At 41.9% G+C, this 22,314-nt stretch overlaps 1 protein-coding gene across 3 annotated transcripts in view; it reads left to right on the forward strand.

Moving 5' to 3' along the window:
- The window catches only part of TPR10 (ankyrin repeat family protein), a 424,227-nt gene that overhangs the window by 1,614 nt on the left and 400,299 nt on the right, over nt 1-22,314 (forward strand). The window lies entirely within an intron of this gene.

Consider the following 22,314-nt stretch of genomic DNA (forward strand, 5'->3'; position numbering starts at 1 on the left):
GCTCTAGAACAGAATTCTAAAGATTTAAATTCTGATGCACAACGATGACTGTTGAAAGTAACCTAATGTTTTATAAGAGAGAAGCTAATATTATAAAAGCAAGTGTTCCATTATGCACCACTGTGTTTCGTTTATCTCAATATAAGTTGATCTTTGGTTTGACCACTAGAAGCCTTGCTTTGAAAACCTTTTCAGGAACTTCAAGGTTATGGGTCTGGACTCTAGACCTTGAAATCTTTAGCTTGTTAAAATTTCCCCATTTTAATTTAGCTTGCATTACCTCGAGCAGCTTGGGCTGATCATGTCTTGAGTACATTCAGTTAGATATCTAAAGGATTAAACTCTTACTGTCCTCACAAGGTCTTGCCCTGTGCTTGCGGTGGACCTCAAAAAAACATTATTTAGGGGGTCAAAACTGCTTCGGAAGTTCATGCCTTGAAAAATTGCTAAAAATAGTAAATTGTGCTATAATCAAGGAAATTGAGGAAATCAGCTGGAGTTCTAGGTGGAATAGGCGGGTGGCTTCTAATATCCACTTGGATCAGTCCTCCCCCGTTAGGAAGCAGAGCCTCCATGAGATGAGAAAATCTCTGTTGAACCTAGTACCTGGTGAGCCACTTGCCTTGGTGAAGGAGTTGGCCTGCTTTGACAACTCGATATAGCTGGCGAGTGTTTTTGATCTATGTGTCCATGATCCTATCAGTCGTGGCTTGTTCAATACAACTTGGGTTGAGCTTTGTTGGTGTCAGCTGCTCAACAATGTCTGATGTGTCTAGTAATGGGGGAAGGTATGACCGCAACCAGTCCACATTGAATACTGGGTGCAGACCAAGGAACGGCGGACCTTACACTCGCAAAGCTTCAAAAATTTTTCTCCACCACCCTAAGTGGTAGATTGATCTGGAAACCTTGTGTTTCCCTTGCAAAATCAAACTCGGCCTCCTCTAGTAAATGTGCACAAAAAATGCTATTGCATGGAAATACGCACATGTGGAAACTGAGAATCGCTGATCTTGCACTCCTTCTAGTGATCTTGCACTCGTACTAGGAAGCTTGCTTTATCCTCCAGATTTGATCTCGACAACTGGAAAGGTGATCTGCTACACAGATTTGTGCACTAGAGAAACTTGCATAGCCTTCCTGTTGGAGAACTCGGCCTCTGTGAATCTTAGTGGAAACCTCCCCTGGAAACCCTCTCTCCAATTTTTGTTGATCCTCTCATTGATGGTTTGCTGGCTTGAACTCTTCCCTCACTGAATATTGTGTATTGGGAAATTTGCACTACCTCGCTCTCTTGCTCCTTCGATGTGTCTTCTCCAAACATTCTCTCGTTGGAGCACCAACAACCAAGATCTAATCGTGATCGATGGCTTAGATCATTTTAGACTCCATCAAATTACTCTTGAGAAGTCTTTAGCGCAAAAGTCAATTTCCTTAATTAATACACTTTAATTAACCAATTTTCCTAAGTTGGACTTATGAAATTTTAATTATTCAGTCAATTAATTTAATTAATGTTTCAGAGCCATATCTCGCGAAACCATTTCTGGGTTTTGGAGGTCTCATGCTTCTTAGCCTCTCTAACACCTTAGAGACTAGAACACCAGTTTGATGCTACCATAATCTTTAAAAACTAACACTCCCTCTTAGTGACGAAGGTGTTCTCTCCTCAACATCCTTCACTTCAACCTGTAGTTGGACTGTCTACGCTGTTGATCTCTGACACCTGTTACACCTTTCTTCACATATCACACTGATATGACTCCCTATCACTGGAAATCACTGTGAAAAAGCGAACTGGTAAACATTGCCCATTAACTACTACACATACTCTGATCCTGCATTGCTGCTGCAACTACTGCAATAGTGAGTCTGATCTCCTCAGAACCTGAAGCTTTGAGCGTCCATAGTGCTACTCCCTCTGAAGCTTATGAAATTTCCTTGAGTCGTAACAATTGGAGTTTATTCTGCTAAATGATTAGTAGTTTTATAATTTTCTGATTAATATTGAATAAATCACTCTGTAATTCTTCACAAATAAATTCTGCAAAAGCTAAATAAAATGTTAGAACTGAGAAAATAGATGCACACATAATAAAAATGACACCAATATTTTTGGACTAACGTCCCCGGAAAAACCCCGAAGGGAAAACCGATGCAACAAATGAGGGTCTATTTTATTATCATGTAGCAGTAAAATCCAAGTACAATAATCTGGATGCCCAAAATAACAATCCATCAGAGATAATCTAGCCAAAATATTTGTGAGACAAATTGTCTTGCTCCACAATTGATTCGACTCTAGAAATTGGCCCAACTAGGCTACTCGAAATGCCCCTGCCCGAGCTTTTGCGCTTGCGCAAGCCCTACTCGCACTGCCTATGGAATTGCTCGGAATCTGTTGTTCTGCTTGACTCTGCCTTTGGAAATGACTCGCTTGGCCTCCTGGAATTTTTCCCTACCTCTAGCACCTGAATCAACCTCCTCTCTGGCTGAATCGAACTGGCCCTCCGAAGCTTTTGTGCAGCCTCTGAATAGTCTCATTGAGAAATAATGCAGCCTCCCTTTCCTGTACTGGAAATTGATTGAAATGCTCCATAATCTTCCTGTTGCTCCCTTAATCACTGTTGCACTGGCTTGAGCTCACCTCCATGCACCAGATAACTCGATCTGCCCAAGAAACTCACTCTCCCTCTTGCTTGATGTGTCACTATCCATCCCATTGATTTGCTCTTGTAATCTCTCGCCGGAGCTTCAATGACCATGATTGAATCCTTGTCAATGACAAAGATCATCTCAGACTCAATCCATGTGAGTCTCTAGAGCTTTCTCGATCATCCTTAATTAATTCCGTAGGAAAAATTTAAATGATAGCTAATTAATTTAATTAAGGCATTTCACAAGCTTATCTCGTGAAACCCTTTTTGGGTTTTGGAGATCTTGCGTTCCTTAGTCTCTTAGACACAAATTGAGACTAAGAACACCTGTCCGATGCTACAAAATCTAACACTCCCTCTTAGCGACGAAGGTGTCTGACATCTGCAACAACCTGTCACTGTCCACCAAACTACTGTGCATACTCTGATTCATCTGCTAACCTTGTAGCTGAAACACTCTGTATTTGCACCATTACTGACACTGCACTGTGCCACCCTACACTGCTGCCAACACTGCTTGCACTGCATCTAATCTCATGCTGCTACTGCTGCTGCAACTAAGAATTGATCTACTATCCTTGCAACTGGCATTTGCAACTGTCCCTTGCGTCTTTGACTGTAACTAGCTCTGCACTATCCCTCATGATTTGACTGTGCCCACTAACATTTTGATACTCCTGCTATTGAACACTGTGGGCCCCCGTAGCTAAGGTAATGATCCAAGAGGAAACATCTCTCTGATGCTGTCCTCCTTGGACCTTGCTCAATCCTGCAACTCTGAAGCGTCATGCTCCTCCTCCATCTGGAGGTATAACTGCTATCAATGCAAACTCCTCCAACCTGGAGGTCAACTTATCTATCTTTGCCGAAGCTGTGGTTTGCTGCTCCCCCTTCTTGTCCTTTTTCTTGGGACAGTAGGTGTTGTAGTGACCAAACTCACTACACTTGAAGCATTTGATCTTCAATATATTCTTCATCTTCTTTTCACCTCCCTTTGAGCTCTGTCCCTAGCTGGGATCCTTCTTCACTTTTCCCTTATTAGCAAGAGCTACATTCTCCTCCTCTTTCTCAACCTTCGACCCTTTGCTACTGTTGTTGGTAGTACCTTGGACAACACTGAGCCTTAGCTCATCTTGTGTGAAATCACTCCGTAGGCGTTCCCAATCAGGCATTTTGTCTCATCTAGTGATTCCTTGAACAAACGGTTCCCACTTTTTGGTGAATTCACTAAGATCTATCCGCACAAGTTCATTGTCTTCTGGTTTCTCACCTACAACTGCTAGTTCATCTCAGACATTCTGAATTTTGGTGAGATAGGGAGTCATGCCTTCACCCTTTTGCATCTTTGTGGTCCTCAACTTCTCCTTGAGAATCATTTTCTGATTCTTAGATGGATCCTGGTATAGTTATACAACGACATCCCACATTTCCTTTGCTATTCTTTTTTTGCAATATGCAGGACGATATGGTCTTGAACTCTATTGAGGACCATATCCTCTTCGCCTTGAACATATCCTTCCTATATTCATAGAAGTGGATGGGGTCTGCCGGTACAACTATGATTGTTGTCACAAACTCCTTCAGGCCATGCTCATCCAAAAGGAATTGCATTTTAGCCTTCCAGACACCAAAGTTTGAGGCTTCGTCAAGTCTATCCTAATCTCTGAGACCCGTTGTGGCCATCTTTGCGAAACTCAAAAAATTGGAGACTGAGATTGGAAATCTCCTCTTCCTTATTGCTTGGCCTTTCTTCTGCTACTCACACTCCCTTAGGATTGCGCAAATCTGCCTCTGGATGTCCTTCTTCGGCTAATATATTGCCTTTAGTTGCTCAGTGAGACTACTCGCTCAGCCTTGTGGATGTCCTTCGGGAATTGGCACATGAACTGCAACCTCTGCAACTTGAACTGGCTAACCTGGCAAACTCATACAATCTGCTGCAACTAGAAATCTCAGATTTCCTCCTGAAAACTAGATCTGGAAGCCCTCTGAGAAATTATGGAAATTCCTCTTTAGTGTGCTTTTCTCTTCTTGCCCTTGCATAGATTCGTAGCTAAAACCCTCGCTGCAAAACTTCTTTGCCTAGATATGTTCAATGAATCAACTGTTCTGCTCACTAGAAATGCTTCCCGACAAATCCGTTACTTGTTGGAACTCAGCTCTGGCCCAATCAAACTTTTCCTGCACTCTACCTTTGGAAATCTATTTTCCTGCCCAACAATTCGCACTACTTGGCTGGCCTTCTTAGATCCAGAGAAATTATGCTCAGATCTCCCTCTCAAACTACACAATCTTGCTCTTCTTGCTTTTGAGCCTCTGATATGATCTTCAATGCTCTGATTCCATGTGAAATTTCCTTGAATCACAATAGCTAGAATTTATTCTCCTAACTAATTAACAGTTTATTAATTTTCTAATCAATACCAAATAAATCACACTGCAATTATTCACAAATAAATTTTGCGGAAGCTAAATAAAATGTTGGAACTGAAAAAATAGATGCACACAAATAATAAAAATGACACCAATATTTTCGGACTATCGTCCCTAGAAAAATACCGAAGTGAAAATCGGTGCAGCAGATGAGGGTTTATTTTATTATCATGCAATAGTAAAATATTGAATACGATAATCTAGATGCCCAAACTGGCAATCCACTAGAGATAATCTAGCAAAAATATTTATGAGACAAATTGTCTCACTCCACAACTGATCTGGCTCCAGAAATTGGCCCAATTGAACTACTCGCGCTGCCTGTGAAACTGTTTGGAATCTGCCGTTCTGCTTGACTTTGCCTCTGGAAATGACTCGCTTAGCCTCCTGGAAATTTTCGCGGCCTCTAGCACTTGAATCGACCTCCTCTCTGGCTAAATCGAATTGGCCCTCTGAAGCTTCTGTGCTGCCTCTATGTAGCTTCACTGAGAAATAATGCGGCCTCCCTCCCTTTCCTACATTGGAAACTGACTGGAATGCTCCATAATCCTTCTGCTGCTCCCTCAATCACTGTTGCGCTGGCTCGAGCTCTCTTCCTTGTTGAATCACTACATTGGATAACTTTATCTGCTTAAGGATCTCGCTCTCCCTCTTGCTGGATGTGTCACTCTCCATCCCATCAATTTGCTCTTATAATTTCTCGCTTGATGGAGCTTCAACGACTATGATTAAATCCTCATCAATGACAAAGATTATCCCAGACTCTTATGTGGTTAATTAATTAACCAGTTTTCCTAAGTTAGACTTAGGAAAAATTTAAATGATGGCTAATTAATTTACTTAAGGCATTTCACAATCTTATCTCACAAAACCTTTTTTAGGTTTTGGAGATCCTGTGTTCATTAGTCTCTTATACACAAATCGAGACTAGAACACCTGTCTGATTCTACAAAATCTAACAAAGCTAGACTCCCTCTGAGTCACGATCTTCCAATGGGAAATTAGTCTGGCTGGAAGTGCTTTTGTGCCTTGCAATTGAGCAATTCACATTGCCTGTGCCACTGCAACTAGCTCTGCACTGTCTCTCAAGAACTGATTGCAACTAGCTTTGCTGACATTGAACTGCTACTATGATACTGTGGGCCCCTGTAGCAAAGGTGATGGTCCTATTTCAACAATTGGAACTGATCTCCACGCTGCATCTGCATTGAACCCTGCTCATCTTGACATGCTAAGGTATCAAGCCACTCCACCTGGAGGTATTGTAGCTATCAGTGCAAACTCCTCTAATTTGGCGGTTAACTCATCAATCTCTGCTGAAGCTGCAATCTGCTCCTGCTTCTTGTCCTTCTTCCTTTGAGGACACTAGTAGACGTAGTGGCCAAATTCACCACACTCAAAGCACTTGACCTTTGACAGGTCTTTCTTCTTCTTTTCTCCTCCCTTCTTCGCCTTTCCCTTACTTGGAAGGGCTATGTTCTCCTCGTCCTCCTCCTTCGGTCTCTTGCTGAGCAGCTTTTGATAGTACTTGCTGCAAGACTGAGCCTTAGCTCCTCCCGAGTGAAATCACTCCATAGACGATCCCATCCAGGTAGCGTATCTCGCCTAGAAATGACTTGGATGAAAGTATGCCACTCCTTGGTGAACATGTTTCTTTGCCATTGTCGAAAGTTCATCTCTGACCGTCTGAATTCTAGTGAGATAGGAGGTAACGCCTTCTCCCTTTTGCATCTTGATGGTCCTCAGCTTCTCATTGAGAATCATTTTACGATTCTCATATAGTTTTATGAGGACATCCCACATTTCCTTTGCTGTATTCTTGTTTGCAATATGCGGGACTATGTGATCCCGAACCCCATCTAGGACCATCCTCTTAGCTTTGGCCATTTTTTCTTGAAGGTAGCCAATTGTTGTGGATTTGTTATCTCTGCCTTGACATTTGTTACAAACTCCTTCAGACCTTGCTCATCCAATAGGAATTTCATTCTGGCCTTCCATACGCCAAAGTTAGAGGCTTTGTCAAGTCTGTCTTGATCCCTAAGACCTGCTGTGGCCATCTCTACGAAACTCAAGTATGCTGGAGGTCAATGAACTGAAACATCATTTTCTCTTTCTGGCAACTGAATCTAGCTTCTTCGCTGCTTGCAATCCTCTTGGAATGCACTGATCTGGCCTCTGGAAATTCGTACGACCCCAAATCTGTCTCCACATGAGATGTCTAGCCTCCCTTTGTCTATGGAAGAAATTACTGATTTGGCTTGCGACAACTGATCAAACCCTCTTATGGCAACTCGCATTGTTGGACTGACTAATTTACATTGGAAAATTCGTCCTCTGCTGCTAGAGTTTTGATCTCCTCTCCCTTAGCTGGAAAAGCTGGAGACTCCCAGAGAGATTGTTGGAAATTCCTACTGTGTGCTTTCCTCTTCCTTCTAAACATAGCTCTGCAACTGGAAATCCTTGCTGTAAATTTATGCTTCCAGATCTACTCTATAAGTGATTGATCTGCTCACTGGAATTACTTCCTAGCAATACCATTGCCCGCAACCACAGATTTGAAGCAAAATCAAAATTTTCCTCCACTTGGATCTTGAACTTGATTTTCTTTTCCTCTGTAAATCAAACCCCTGGCTTGGCCTGCGTAGATCTGGAAATGTGCTTCAGATCTCCCTCAGAAACTCCACGATCTTACTTCTTCCACTTCGAAGCCTCGGATCTGATCAACCATTGCTTTGATACCATGTGAAAAATCTACAATTGCAATAAACTGGAAACTATTCTTCTAATTGATGCAATTTATTTGTCTTATGTTATTTAATTAATGACAAATAACGAATAGTTCACTACTGCAATCTTCACAATTAAAATAAACGTTGTGGAAAATAAATTAGGGACTGAGAAATAAGGCACACACATAAAATTACACCAATGTTTGGACTAACATTCCTGGAAAAGCCTCGAAGGGAAAATTAGTGTAGCAAATGAGGGTTTATATTTTATTATCTTAAGCAAATTAGAGGTTACATAGATTTGCTTGCCAAAACACTCGCAAAGTTCTGAAAAATTTCCTCCACCACCACAACTGGCAGATCGATCTGGAAACCCTGTGTTTCCCTTGCAAAATCAAACTCGACCTCCTCTAGTAAATGTGCACAAAAAATGCTACTGTGGAAAATACACACTTGCTAGAAACAAAGAACTGCTGATCCTACACTCTTTTTGGTGATCCATGCAATCACAGGGGATTCTAGTCTCTCAGAGGGTATGAGTATTTTGTGCTTTTTATCGACGATTTCTCTAGGAAGATCTGGATTTATTTATTGAAGACCAAGGATGAGGTTTTCGATTGCTTTCAAGAGTCTAAGGCTCTAGTTGAGAATGCGACCGGTAGAAAGATATAGACTCTTCGGTCAAACAATGGAGGTGAGTACGCCAGTAAGGAGTTCTAAGAGTTCTATACCAGTGCCAAAATAAGGAGAGAGTGGACGGTTCATTACAACCCACAACAAAATGGGGTTGCTGAGAGGAAGAATTGGTCCATTTCAGAGGCAGCGAGAACTATGCTATATGACCAGGGTCTCCCACATTATTTATGGGTTGAGGCATGTACTACAATGATTTATATTCATAATAGGGTCCCACATAGAGTGCTTGGCAAGATAACTCTCGAGGAGGGCTTTCACCTGGAAGAAGCTAGATGTCAGTCACTTTAGGATATTTGGCTTCCTAGCGTATTGCACATTCCAGGGGAAACACGTTCGAAGTTAGATTAGATGACAAAATGAGGTTACTTCATTGGCTACAGTGAACCTCGAAGGCATACAATATCTTCTTCCCAGGAGCCAAGAGGATTATTGTTAGGCGGGATGTCAAGTTCATGGAGAACAAGGCATACAAAATGTCTAGAGAGTTGCCAGCAGTTGAAGATCAGAGTGAGCAGCGAATAAAAGCTCCTAGAGTTGAGTAGCAGGATCAGGGGCAACAACAGAGCACAAGTACAGTGACTAGTACGAGCACAAGTTCAGGTGTGAGTACTCCTGAGGCTTCACAGAGCATGGAGCAATAGATGCAACAGATGAAGGAGATGCATCAAGAGGACATGGAGGTGGATATCCCTAAATCCACTGTTGGTAAGAGGAATCAAGAGGTTCAGGCTACACTCAAGGATGCTAAGGAGTTTGTGGAGACTCCTAGGACAGGTATGAGAGAGCAGAGTCAACCAGAGGAGTTTGTGGAGACTCCTAGGACAGGTATGAGAGAGCAGAGTCAACCAGAGGAGTTTGTGGAGACTCTTAGGACAAGCATGAGAGAGCAGAGTCAACCAGAGCGGTACAATGGCTACATGGCATTGGTTAGTCAGTTGGTACATAACGGGCCTTATAGTTATTAGGAGGTTGCAGAGGAGCATGTGTGGTAGGATGCAATGGTTGAGGAATCAATCATGCATAATGATGTTTGGGAAGTTATGCTGAGATTGACAAACAGGGTCGTGGTTGGATCACGTTGGATCTATAAGGCTAACCACAATGCAGATTGCAGCATCCAGAAATACAAAGCTAGGTTCATGGCCAAGAGGTTCTCTCAAAAGAAGGGAATAACTTATGAGGAAACTTTTGCTTGTGTTGCCAGGTACACTTCTATACGAGCCGTAATCTCATTAACATCACAAATTATGGCAGATCCATAATGTTAAGACATCGTTCTTGAATGGTGAATTGGAGGAGGAGGTGTACATAGAACAAGCAGAGGGCTTTGTGGCACACGACAAAGAGACCCACATGTGCAGGTTGAAGAGAGCTTTGTATGGGCTCAAGCAGGCTCCCATGGTGTCGTATGAGCGCATCGACATATACTAGCAAGGTATGGGATTTGGAAAGAGTGAGGTAGACTCAAACCTCTACTACTTGGTGGTTGGAGGAGATGTTCTCATTCTTGTCCTATATGTGGACGATTTGTTCTTGATAGGTTTGTTGGGGCTTATCGAGGAGTGCAAGAGGGATCTTGTGGTAGAGTTTGAGATGAAGGATTTGGGGCTCATGCACTATTTTCAAGGCATTGAGTTGTGCAGATAGATGGTGAGATTTTCCTTGGACAAGGGAAATACTGCATAAAGATCTTGAGTAGATTTGAGATGGAGGATTGCAGAGTTATGTCTACTCCCATGATCACAAATTGGAGGAAGATAAATGCATCTAGGGAAAAGGAGGTTGACCCCACCTTATACTGGTATTTGATAGGCTCTCTCATGTATCTGGTCAACACTAGGCCAAACATATCCTATGCAGTAAACTCTTTTATTCAGTTCATGGTGGAGCCAAGGAGAGTGCATTGGACAACGTCAAAACATGTGCTAAGATATTTGTGTGGCACAGTCGAGTATGGGATCATATATGCTTGAGGTGATGGTGTCAGGTTGGTTGGCTATACTGATGCAAACTAGGTAGGTAACATAGTGGATCAGAAAAGCACTTTAGGGTGCTGCTTTAGCATGGGATCATGAGTTGTTTCATGGTATAACAATAAGCAAAAGTTCGTGGGATTGAGTTCAATCGAGGCAAAGTACATAGCAACGAGCATGGTTACATGCAAGGCCATTTGGCTTCAGAAGTTGATGGTAGCTTTGTTTGGTCAGATGATAGTGACTACAATGATGCACTGGGCCAATCAGAGTTGGGTTAGGTTGTCAGAGGATACTGTGTTTCACGACAGGTCCAAGCATATAAACATCAGATACCCACTTCATTGGGGATTGTGTGCAACGCAGGGTTGTTCAGCTACAATATACGCCTACATATCAACAGGTAACAAATATACCGATGAAGGTTTTGGGGAAGGCGAGATTATTCTTCTTTAGAGACAAGTTGGGTGTTATGCAGATAACCTTCCTCGCTAAGAGGGAGTGTTAGTTGGTGTAGCTTGGACAAGTGTTCTAGTCTCAGATTGTGTCTATGAGGCTAAGGAACACATTTTCTCCAATACCCATAAAAGGTTCCGCAAGAAAATACCTTGATTAGATTTAATTAAGCAATTAATTAATTTTCCTAAGTCTAACTTAGGGAAATAAGCTTTAATTAATCAGAATTAATTGGGATAATTCAGTTTTCCTCTAGAGACTTCCAGAAAAGTCATTTGATTAGGTCAAGATGATCTTAGCTATCGATTGAGATTAGAATCATTAGATTATGGCCATTAATTCGTCAATGAGAGATTAGAAGAGGAAATTGAAGGGCATTTGGAGAATGTAATTGAGACAGAGTTGCAATGAGAGCAAGGGTGTAGAGGCAGCACAAGGATACTAACAACGAGGTTTTAGCAAAGAATTTGGGAGAAGATTTATGGAGGAGATTTTCCACAGAGATTTCCAGTATTCTCAGAGTCAAAGAGAGGCCAAATTTTTCTGCAGAGAGAGGGCCAAGCAAGCAGTGCAAATAACTAGTTTACCCAGTGCGAATTGTATTAGAATAATGCTATTTAGTATTTAATGCTCATTCTTATTAGCTGTTGCTGTTTTTATCATTTTAACAGTTTCTTAGATGAAACTGGTTGTTTCTATTTCCTAATAGAAACTTGATGTTTCTATTACTGTAAATATCTCTGTATTACTTATTGAGCTTCATTTGCTCATGAAAATCAATTCAATTCATTCATTGATTATGGTATCAGAGCACAAGTATCTTTCGAAATAATTTTTCATTGCTTGAAAAATTCTGTGGCTCATTTCGAAATTGCTCTTGGAATTTGAATTTTTTTGGGCGTCAATTGTTTTTGGATGTCGTTGTTGAATTGTCTGTTCGATCCGAGGGTACCTGTTCCTAGAGTCTGGGACGTTTTCGGCTACGGTTTTCTTGCGTGATTTGCCATCCTAGCGCAGCTCCAACAGTACTGGAATTGCGTCAGAGGCACCGTTTTTTGTCTTATTCTCGTCCAGCGCCGAGAGGCTGAACAGCGTGGCTGCGGTATTCTCGTGGGCTGCCATCGTGTGCCCAGGCACCGTCAGAGATTCGAACTTCCGACAAAGCTCGTTCTTGAGCCGGCACAGCTAACAACAGAAAACCGGATAGAGAGCACGGAAAGGATTCATATCCTTCCTCGACCCCGAGTCCTTCGTCCTCCGTGATTGCTCACTTTCGGCGAATCCCCATCGTTTCGCACACCTGGAACCAGTCAGACGCAGGTATCTGAGATGCTTCTACGCAGTCTACGCAGGCATTTGAGACGCTCCTATGTCCGATTGATCCCTGGAGACGCCCGACCCTGCTTCGAATGTTTGAAATCCACGCGGAAGTTTTGTGATAGTTAGCACAGGTTGCACCATGAATTCAGGCAACTAGATTCAGAATCCAATTTCTAGTCAGCGAATTTTTTTATGTAAACCTTAACATCAATATCAAGTTCAGATTGAAGCAATTAGTGCAAAGTTCAACTTCACGGTGGAACAAACGCAAGAAGAGCAAGCACCAGTAGACTACTGGTTAATCTATTGGAAAAGAGCTTTAATTTTGTGAGGCTGGTAAACAAACCCAAGCCTGAAGGTATTTCACGATCGAATTCTTTTCATAAAGATTCAGGCTCCCGGGGCGGACGGGAATCCAACTGTTGAAGCCTCAAACCTCTTTCATTGTTTAAGGTCTAGCCATTGCCACCGTATAGTAAAACCGTATAGTGCATATTCAGATTGCAATTACAAACGTATTAGAACCAGATTTTCCGCTTCGATACAGCTCATCGAGAGCAACAAAGATCCAGATCAAAAACCAGACAGAGTTTACAGAATATCAAAGGTCGATTTGGCATTTTTTTTTGGTTCCGGTATTAAAACAATGCTGTACGTGTTCCGGTGTTAAGCGAGGATTTTGTTCCGTGGGCAGATTTGATGAGTGTTTTGCGATATCTCAACTGGGCAGCTGTCAAAATTTTCTGAGTGCATCGTTTTCTGTGCCTCGATTTTTTGAGACAACAGATTTAAAATTTTGTTTCTAGCACCTATCAGATTTTGCCTGGTTCAGTCGGCATCTGCATTGAAATCCGTGTCTTGGGAAACATGCAGATGGCCTTGCTAACCAATCTGATGTTGGAAGGCAATCAACGCTTTAATGGCACCAATTATAACATCTGGAAACAGAGAATGTTGACCATTTTTGAATATAGGCGTCTTGATTAGCTCATTTTGGGCAAAGAGCTACGTCCCGGTACAACTGGTACTGATCAAGATAAATTTGATGATCGAAATCGAGAAGCTGTTATGTTTCTCAAACTCTCTGTGACTAATGATTAGTTACCACAGATTCTTTCCGGCAAGACAGCTGCCGAAATCTGGGAGCATTTGAAGGAACTGCATGAGACATCCGACAAGAGCAGAGCTTTCTTTCTCAAGAATCAGTTGTTCTCCATCATGATGGATGAACATATGTCTTTACAGGAACATCTTAACAAGATTAAAGACATTCGAGATCAGCTCGAAGCCATTGTTGAAATTTGGTACCGGAGGACAGGTGGTTCCCTAAGGCTTTGATCTTTGGCTTAGGGAAAAGTGTCCAAAAGAATTTAATTTTTCTCCTAAAGTGACTTTATAATTTTTATAAAGTCAAATCTAATTTAAAAGTGACTTTATAATTTTTATAAAGTCAAATCTAATTTAAAAGTGACTTTAAGTGATAAAGTTACTAAAGTCTAATTTTAAAGTGACTTTAATAAAGTCAATGTAAAATTAGAAAGGAAAAGTGACTTTGGACATAAATGACTAAGTGAGTCTTTATTAAAGTGGGGTGAATTAAAAAATAGAAAGTGAGATTTAAATGAGCATTTAATCTCAGCCCTAGATCTCAATCTATTTCAGCCATTGGATTTAGGGATTCTCCAAAAGTCACTTAGGGTTAGATTAAAGGAGGGAAAGGAGGAAAAGGTCATTAATTCTTTCATGAACAGATTGAGAGAAGGAGAGCAAGAGAGCAAAGGAGATTTCTGGACAGTGAGGAGAAGGAGGCAGCAGCTTGGCACACATTCCAAGGCAGCGTTTCAGCAAGTCCGTATCGCTGAGTTAGCACACAGTGAAAGGCAAGTTTTGGGCACGATTTTCTAGAAAGGCCGTAAAACAGTTTTGGTTCAGATTCCAAGGAGGCCGTATAGCAAGTTAGCACAGAAATCGAGGAGCAGAAAATCTGAAGTTTGCTGGCACGTTTTTCAAGGGAGGCCGTACAACAAGTGGCTGTACCTTGGCACACTTTTCTAGGTAGAAATCCGTACAGCTGTACTGCTGTTTTTCTGCACAGAAATCGAGGAAAACTGTACAACAACATTTATGGCAGCTTGCACGCTTTTCTAGGCAGTCCGTACAGCAGCATTTAAGGTTGAAATTTGGGCACAAAAATCGAGGAGGCCATATAGCATTTATTGCTGTTCTGTTTTGCTGTTTGCAAGTTTTTTCAGTTGGCTGTGAGGCACAGAAAACGAGATAAGTTGTAAAAGTTTGCTTGCTGATTTTTTTGCTGAATATTTCTCTCACTGTAAAAAGCATTTTCCAGAAATAAGAAGGAGCTTTCGAACTGGTTTTCCCCAAGAGTTGTAGGGGGTTTTTCCAGGGTCACCTTAACAAAAAATCACCGTGTTTAAATGTGTTGAATGGCTGTTTGTATGTGCTGATATTTATTTCTGCATTTTCAACATTCTGTAATATTTCCAGAATTTGTGTTTTCAGCAAAATTTATTTTCCAGTTGTTGAATGTATGGATATGGGAAAGGGCATTTAACTATTTTGGAGAAATAAGGTGAAACTGAAAACCGGGGTGGGAAATGAGAAATTTCTACATGGTATCAGAGCTTGAGTGCTGAAGTGCAGTTTGGGACAACAAGGAGGAAAATTACAGCCTGCTGATTTTTCACTCAGAAAATTCCAGCAAGCTGATTTTTCACAAACAACAGTTTTATCTTTACTACAGTAGTGCTATTTTTTCAGTTTTAGGACAGCAGGATGTCATTGGGATTGAGGGTGGAGGATAGGTTGGATGGGCATACCAATTACAACATTTGGAAGGAAAGAATGTAGAGTATCTTTGAGGAGGCAGAAGTCTGAGACATTATGGTGCATACCACATAGAACCCTGTTGTTGTGCCTACTGATGCTACTCAGTTGGCTGCTTATAATAAAAAGAACAACAAGGGTAAGAGACTGATTCTAGACAGAGTCAAAGACCATTGCATTCCTCATGTGAGAGGAAAGAGAAATGCCCATGACATGTGGATAACATTGTCCAATCTCTACCAGAGTACCAATGAGAACCGGAAAATGGTCCTGAAGGAGAAGCTGAAGACCATTAAGATGGGTAATGATAGTGCAGCTGGATATCTCACAAAGATTACTAATGTGAGAGATGAGTTGGCAGCAGTTGGAGAGGTCATTCCACCCATTGAGTTGGTGCGGATTGCAGTGAATGGCCTTCCTCGTTCATGGATGAACTTTGCTGATGGGGTTTGTGCACGTGAGACCCTTCCCACATGGGAGAGGTTTTGGGATGTTTGCATTCAGACAGAGATCATGAAAGGTCAGCTTGGGGTAGCCAAGCCAGTTGAGCAGGATGAGGATGTAGCATTGTTGGCAGGAGGCAAGAAAGGCAAAGGGAAGAAGCAGGCTTCCACAAGCAATGGTGGGGGCAAAGACAAAGGTAAAGGTAAATAGGGTAACACACAGAAGGACTATTCCAAGGTGAAGTGTTGGAATTCTCAAAAGATGGGACACTATGCAGTTGTGTGTCCGGAGAAGAAGAAAAAGAAGGGGAAGAACCAGAGCTTGGCAGCTTCAGCAGAGGTTGAGGACTTTGCAGATCGTTTTGACCGGGAGTTTGGGTTCACTGCGTGTGAGTCCTCTAGTGCAGGATCACCTACCACACAGGTTCAGAGGGAGCATGCTTTTCCCTCGATTAGCGGAGCATCTTCGGGTATCTGGTATGTGGACAGTGGGGCTTCACGTCACATGACAGGAGTCCGTGAGTACTTCTTAGAGCTTTCAGAGAGTGGCACTGATATAGAGGTAGTATTCGGTGATGACAAAGTTGTTAGAGCAGCTGGTGTGGGGACATTGACATTTCAGAGGGAGTCCAAACCTCCCTTGAAGGTGTCAGATGTTCTCTATGTGCCAGGGATGAGGAAGAACCTCATATCCGTCTCAGCTTTGGAGGACAGAGGATATGAGGTACTGTTCAGGGGAGGACAGGTGTTGATGTACCCAGGGGCACTCCAGCTGATTCAGCTAGAGTGATAGGTGTACGCCATGTAAAGGTGTACAAGTTTGCATTCCAGCCCCTTTTGGCATTGAGCAGTAGTACCGACAACAGAGCTAGCAGTTCTGAGCTGTGTGAGATTTGGCACCGCAGGATGGGGCATATGTATCATGGAGCCTTGAGGACCTTGCGGGAGATCACTACAGGTGTGCTAGATTTCAGTACTGATCACTTTGATACTTGCAGAAGATGTGCGATGGGCAAGTTTTCCAAATCCCCTTTTCCCAGCAGTGACAACAGAGCGACTGGGATACTTGATTTGATTCATTCCGATGTGAGCGGTCGGATGTCTCATGTTTCCTTGAGTGGATATGATTACTATGTTTTATTCATTGATGATCACTCAAGGAGGACCTGTATTTATTTCTTGAAGACCAAGAGTGAGGTCTTTGTTGAACTAGGTTGTCATTGATGTCAATATGGCAATATTCTGGATACTAGAGGATGACATGAAGCCAAGGGGATGCAGAGCAGATTCATGAAGAGATAGGAGCAAAGGCCATCAGAATAGCCGAGCCATATATATATATATATATATCATATATATATGCGGAAACAAACATATATGCAAGGAGGTGGTCTTTGAAAGACACTGCCAAGCCGAGAGGAGCAGATGGAGCAAGAGGAGCCAAGAGGAGCAATATATATAGAGCCATCGGTATATGCCAAAGAGGAGGTGCACACAGAGTGGACCGAGAGGAGCAGATGGAGCAAGAGGAGCCAAAGAGGAGGAGCTACAGGAGCAAACAGAGTGGACCGAGCAGAAGCATTGTTCTTGAAAGCTTTTCCATCTGTGTATAGGAGTTAATGGTGTTCTGCTAATATATATCTATGCATGTATCGGATAGCTTAATCCACTGTGCATTGAAAGTGTTGGAGCGCTTATTTTCTGCTTGATATGTGATTGAAGCCTTGGGAGTCATTTCCTTTTTATCCCGACGTATACAGACTCCTTAAATCATTTTACAAGTGCTATATCGAATATCTCTGTTTACACAGAGAATTCAAAATATTTCCCTTAGGTGGGACAGTGGCGGAGTTGAAAGAATATTAATTTTGGTCCAGACCCATATCGGGTCCGGAAACCAAATATCGCATCGGAGGAGAGGCCTTAGAACAGCCGAAGTGAAAGCTCCGAATTAACGGAGCCGAAATATTATGAAGCCAGTATAAAGTAGATCGGGTCTGGAAAGGGCCTTCAGCAGTGCAAAGTTCCGACTTTCGGAGCCGAGTCCCTTATCAAGTGAAGTGTAAAATCATATCGGGTCCGCAAAACTCTTGTATCGCATCGGAGCAACGGAGGTAGCGATCGCCGAAATCATCCGGAGCCAAAATTATATTTGGAGCAGCCTAAAGGAGATCGGGTCCGCAACCCATCAAGACTTGCCGATAAGGAATCCGCCGATATGACGGATCCAAATTCAGTTTAGGAAGAAATGTAAGGAGGCATCGGGTCCGCGTTACATCGGAGGAATGGTCTATTGTTTACAGCGAACGCCGATGTTCATCGGACCCGAAACAATGTTAAGGGGAGTCTAAAGCCATATCGGGTCTGCACCTCGTCGGAGGTCTGGGCTTAAGAGTTATTGCGACTGCCGAAATCCGGACCCGCCGATAATTGTAAAGGCGGGTGCATAATAATTGAAGTCCGGCATTTGAATTAGAGCGGGGGTTTATAATGTTTTCCGTGTATTATATGATACATGGCTGCGGGGTTAAGGTATATATTAAAACCTGTGCGATGGTTGATAAAGCTTGTGTGATGGGTGATTAAAGCGCTCGGGTGGTGGCTTCCGATGGGTGATTAAAAGCGCCGATAAAAAGGTGGCTCTGATTCTAAGTAAGTCCAAGGTTTATAGAAGGCACATAGCCTAAGGAAAGCTTTCGATAGACATAAAAGCGGTGATAAAAGGGTGGCTCCGATTCTTAAGTATGGAGGCAAAAATACTGTAAGGAACAGTCCCGATAGCTTGAGAAACCAAATCATGGCGATTATGATTATGATAAGGACGTGACTGTCTGTTAAAAAATGCCATCCCTGTGTATGTCCACAATTATTGGCAAAGCAACGCTGTTACAAGTTTTTGAACTTGTGTTCTCTACGGATGACTCGATCCTTGCTCATTGATTCAACGTGTCCTGTGAAAACGAATGGACAGAGGAAGCTACAGCGATAAACAAGCCAACAAGTGAGGAAGCTGAAGCAGGCGAGAAGGAAGCCGAAGAGCCAGCGAGAAAGAGGAAACAGATGGACAAAGACAGGTATGCATAAAACAGTAAACAGAGGACTGCATGTGGAGTGATGGTTGTTGCAAACAAACCAGAATATGAGGTAGCAGAAGCAGCAGAGGTGGTGGAGCATTGTTTGAATTTGCTAGTGAACACTGCTGCGGCTGTTGAACACTGTTGGAGCTGCTGTGGGGGTGAAGAACCAGAGTGTGAGGTAGTAAAAGCAGCAGAGGCTGCAGAAGCAGCGGAGGTTATAGAGGCAGCAGCAACAGAAAAGGCTATTGGAGACTATGTGTGGGCAGTGTGCAGAGCTGTGAATACTCATCCATAAGAAGACATGGTTGTCATTGATACTGTAGTTTGGAGACTACAGTGAAGCTACAGTGAAGCTGTAAATAGACAGAACTCAGCAGAGAAGAGTTCTGAGAGCAGAAGGATTGAAGTCCTTGGGAGTTGGTGCTCTGGAGGTTGGAGCCTCACCAAAGTCCAAGTTGGAGCTTGGCAACCGATTGTGACCATCTATATATTGTATTTATTTTACTGCACAGTTATATTAATAAAAGCATTTATTCTTGCTGTTCATATTGTGTTCTGAATATATATGTTTTAACTGGTAAAACAATAGTGGGAAAAAGAAATACTGATTCACCCCCCCCTCAGTATTTCCAACAATTGGTATCAGAGCAGGTTCCTTCATTCAAAGCTTAACAGCTTGAAGGTCGATATTTAGAACACAAATGGCAAGGTCAAGGAAGAAAGTCTCCAATCCTCCTAAGGATGTGTCTCCCTCTACTACTAAAACAGAAAACAATCTATTTGAGGAAGCTCCAAGGCTCAATGGGAACTTTAATATATGGGAAGTAAGAATGAGGAATTTCTTACAGACTCAAGGCTTTGAAATCTGGAAATCAGTGATTGCTGATAGCAAGATGGATGAAGAATCCAAGGAGTACAATGCAAAAGCAGTAAAGGCAATCTTGAATGGGCTCCCTAATTCTGTAAAGAACAATCTAGGAAAATGTTCATCAGCAAAGGGTATATGGGACAAACTTCATGACCTTCACTCAAAAGGAGCATTGACCATGAACATCAATCAAGAAGATAATGGAAATCTAGAAGGAAATCCAGAACCCATCATAGAAGCTGAAAATAAGAATGATGACATCAAAGCTGTAGCAGACCAAAAAGATGAAGAGAATGAAAAAGACTTCGTAGAAGAACTCCTTGCTCAACTTATGACTGTCATGGAAGAGAATAATAATTTGAAAAAAGAAAATGAGGCACTTAAGAAGATAGCTCCAGTTGGTGACCAAGATCAAACAAGGAAGAAAGTTGATCTCATCAAGCTTCAAGTACAAGAAAGGGATGAAGAGCTTGCCAAGCTTAAGAAGGAATATCATAAAGCAAAGAAGCGGGAAGATACCTTGTCAAGTCAACTTGAACTAAGGCACAAGAGCGTGAACAAACTTGAAGAAGAGATTGGTCAGTACAAGGTAGAGGTCTCCTCCCTTAAGTCTCAATTACAAGAAGCCAGGAAACAGGCACAAGGAGTTGAGAAGAGAATGGAGTGCAGTCAAGCAAAGAATGAAGAAATCTTCAAAATGAAGTCAGATATCATCTCCCTTAAAATAGTAGCAGCTGAAGCTACTTGTAGCAAGGAAGAAACTGAGGAACAACTTGCAAAGAAGAATAATGAGTGTGAAAGATTGGAAGAAGAGATTGTCCTCCTCAGGAAAAAGGTTGAAGGGATGAACAAAATCATGAAGAGCTCTCAGGCCTTGGATGACATGCTCAGCTATCACAGATGTCCATCTGATAAATCAGGTCTCGGATATTTAGGTGAATCCTCAAACAAGAATGAACATGCTTTAAACAAAAGAGATGTGAAGAAACCAGAAAAATGGTGATGCTCCCAGCTTCAGCAAAGGCAAGGAGAAAAATCAAGGCTACAATAGAAGAAATCCTGCTCCAAGAAGAAAACCCGCTCCAAGAAGAAATATAGATGATGACAAAGATGCGAGAGGCAATGGTTATCATCAAAGGATCTCAAGGCAGCAAGGCTTCAGAAGTACATCAAAGAAACCTCCATCTCCCAGGTACCAAAGTTCATTTTTTGGTTATTGTTATTCCTGTTCAAACTTTGGTCATATGGCAAAAGACTGTAAAGTATATCATAAAGATAGATGTTATGGTCCCCAACCATCTCACAGAAATAGATGCTATAGTCTCCGACAACCTCCAAGAAATAAGTTTACAGGAAGAAATCATGAGTTCTTATTCATGAACAATGTAGAATGCTTCAAGTGTCATAACATTGGTCACATGGCACGTGATTGTAAATTAACATGGGCTCTTACACAAGCTAGAACCATGCAAAAGAAGAAAGTTACACAAGTATGGAGAAGGAAGGAAATACAGTCCGAAAGTCCCTTAAGCTCTCTAGCCAATCTAAGCATTTTATGAGAAGACTCTGCCCAAAAGAGGTGATGCATACAGTTAGGGGGAGCATGTAATTCTTGTTCATTATTGCTGAAGCTATTAGTGAAAGGGTCCCTATGAAATCCCTATTGAGCTATATTAACAGTCATTCTTTGATGAAGATCATGTCTTAGGGGCATTCCATTGAAGCATATGATCCTGTAACCATTCTTTGGACTGTTGTTAAAGAAATAGGGCAAACAACCATGGTGCTATTATCATAGAAGTTTATGTCTTAACTCAAGAATTTAATGTGAGAACAGATAAATTCTGGACACTGATAGAGGCAGTCTTCAAACAAATAGATACATCTGGAATGGAGTTTGAAGTAAGAGCAGCTAGCAGCATATAACAAACTGAAGCATTGTAAAAGGATGCAGATCAACAATTGTATTTAAAAGGCAGTCACAGATTGGATATTTGAATCTGCAGAGATATGTACAAAAACGCAAGGAAAAGATGGCTCATAGGAAGGAGAATGTTGTGCAGTCAAGCATAACTGAAGCTGATACTGATCACTTAAGGAATATAGCAACAGCAAGGCACAACCCCTCACATTTTTGTCCAAATGCAATGATGATTGAATACTAGATGGCAGTAACTTAAGGGGAAGCACAAAGACACAAATAAACTCAGATCTGAAGAAAGACAATCTCAGGAGCAGTTTCTATCTTGATTCGAACTATGAAGGTCTCTCAATTCTGCCTATGGAGACATCAATATGGATTGAGCATGAAAGCCTGGACTTGGACACCTGTGTATGGCCATTTGCAATCTGAATGAAAGCATTAAAGTAGAGCATCCTGAAGCATTGTTGAAGCCATGATAAAGCAGTTCTGAGACATGAAGATGATAAAGCATCAATCCTTCTATCTTGAAGAAGAAGAGCACTATGACAGGGGGAGTCACAGACCCATGAAGATCTACCATTCATGAAGAATAGAAGCAGTTTGATAGGGGGAGTCCCAGAGCACTCCTTTGCCATTGATGTCAAAGGGGGAGAGAAGAAGAATATTGCCATCAATAACAAAGGGGGAGATTGTTGAACTAGGTTGTCATTGATGTCAATATGGCAATATTCTGGATACTAGAGGATGACATGAAGCCAAGGGGATGCAGAGCAGATTCATGAAGAGACAGGAGCAAAGGCCATCAGAATAGTCGAGCCATATATATATATATATATATATATATATATATATGCGGAAACAGACATATATGCAAGGAGGTGGTCTTTGAAAGAC

The sequence above is a fragment of the Pinus tabuliformis genome, chromosome 3_1, assembly GCF_031772625.1.
Source record: "Pinus tabuliformis cultivar Carrire ecotype Pingquan chromosome 3_1, CPIR1, whole genome shotgun sequence".
Taxonomy (NCBI): Eukaryota; Viridiplantae; Streptophyta; class Pinopsida; order Pinales; family Pinaceae; genus Pinus; species Pinus tabuliformis.